We start from the raw sequence: 1,236 nt of genomic DNA on the forward strand, positions 1-1,236 counted from the left end.
TTAGTGAGCGATTCATAGACATAATTAATTTGCTGTTTTGTTTAGGTTAAAAATTTAGTAGTTTATGCTGAAGAAAAGATTTCGGCTATATTATTTTTATGCAGGCATTTAAAATGTGTGAATGTAAAAATGATTGGTTTTTGTATTTGTAAATAATATTTTAAAAGTATCTATGTCATATGCTTATTGATTTAATTAAGGTTTGTAACTTAGTTCATGACACTAAATACGTTTTATTTTCGAACAACCTATCACTCGAAATTATTCAAATTAACTTTACAGGGAGTTATTCCTGAATGCTTAATTTGCATAATACACGTCACTGTACGTAACAGAAAACCACAATTTAAAGTCACACAGAGTTAGTGTGCACTCAAATGTTGGTTGCTTGACGGTTGTCAGCCCACTTTGAGGTCTGTGGATATAGAGGGAAAAATTGGATCGGTGTCGGGTAGAGTTCCCGGGTAGCTCAGTGGGACAGCGTTGGTACGTTTAACCAAAGGTCCCGGGTTCGATACCAGACCCCGGAACAATTTTTCCCTCGAAATTATTCAAATTAACTTTACAGGGAGTTATTCCTGAAAGCTTAATTTGCATAATACACGTCACTGTACGTAACAGAAAACCACAATTTAAAGTCACACAGAGTTAGTGTGCACTCAAATGTTGGTTGCTTGACGGTTGTCAGCCCACTTTGAGGTCTGTGGATGTAGAGGGAGAAAAAATTGGATCGGTGTCGGGTAGAATTCCCGGGTAGCTCAGTGGGAGAGCGTTGGTACATTTAACCAAAGGTCCCGGGTTCGATACCCGGCCCCGGAACAATTTTTCCCTCGAAATTATTCAAATTAACTTTACAGGGAGCTTAATTTGCATTATTCGTAGTAGCATTATTCGTAGTAGCAGTATTCGTAGTAGCAGTATTCGTAGTAGTAGTATTCGTAGTAGTTTTATTCGTAGTAGTTTATTCGTAGTAGCAGTATTCGTAGTAGTAGTATTCGTAGTAGTTTTATTCGTAGTAGTTTATTCGTAGTAGCAGTATTCGTAGTAGTAGTATTCGTAGTAGTTTTATTCGTAGTAGTTTATTCGTAGTAGCAGTATTCGTAGTAGCATTATTCGTAGTAGTTTATTCGTAGTAGCAGTATTCGTACTAGCAGTATTCGTAGTAGCAGTATTCGTAGTAGTAGTATTCGTAGTAGTTTTATTCGTAGTAGTTTATTCGTAGTAGCAGTATTCGTA

The 1,236-nt window shown here is 36.6% G+C and overlaps 1 non-coding gene across 1 annotated transcript; it reads left to right on the plus strand.

Annotated features, from left to right (window-relative positions):
• The first annotated feature begins 747 nt into the window (after nucleotides 1–747).
• On the plus strand, nucleotides 748–819 carry TRNAN-AUU (transfer RNA asparagine (anticodon AUU)). Its single transcript has one exon. It is a non-coding gene; the product is annotated as a tRNA-Asn (tRNA).
• Nucleotides 820–1,236: the final 417 nt, after the last annotated feature.

This window comes from Periplaneta americana, chromosome 14, assembly GCF_040183065.1.
Source record: "Periplaneta americana isolate PAMFEO1 chromosome 14, P.americana_PAMFEO1_priV1, whole genome shotgun sequence".
In the NCBI taxonomy this organism is placed as follows: Eukaryota; Metazoa; Arthropoda; class Insecta; order Blattodea; family Blattidae; genus Periplaneta; species Periplaneta americana.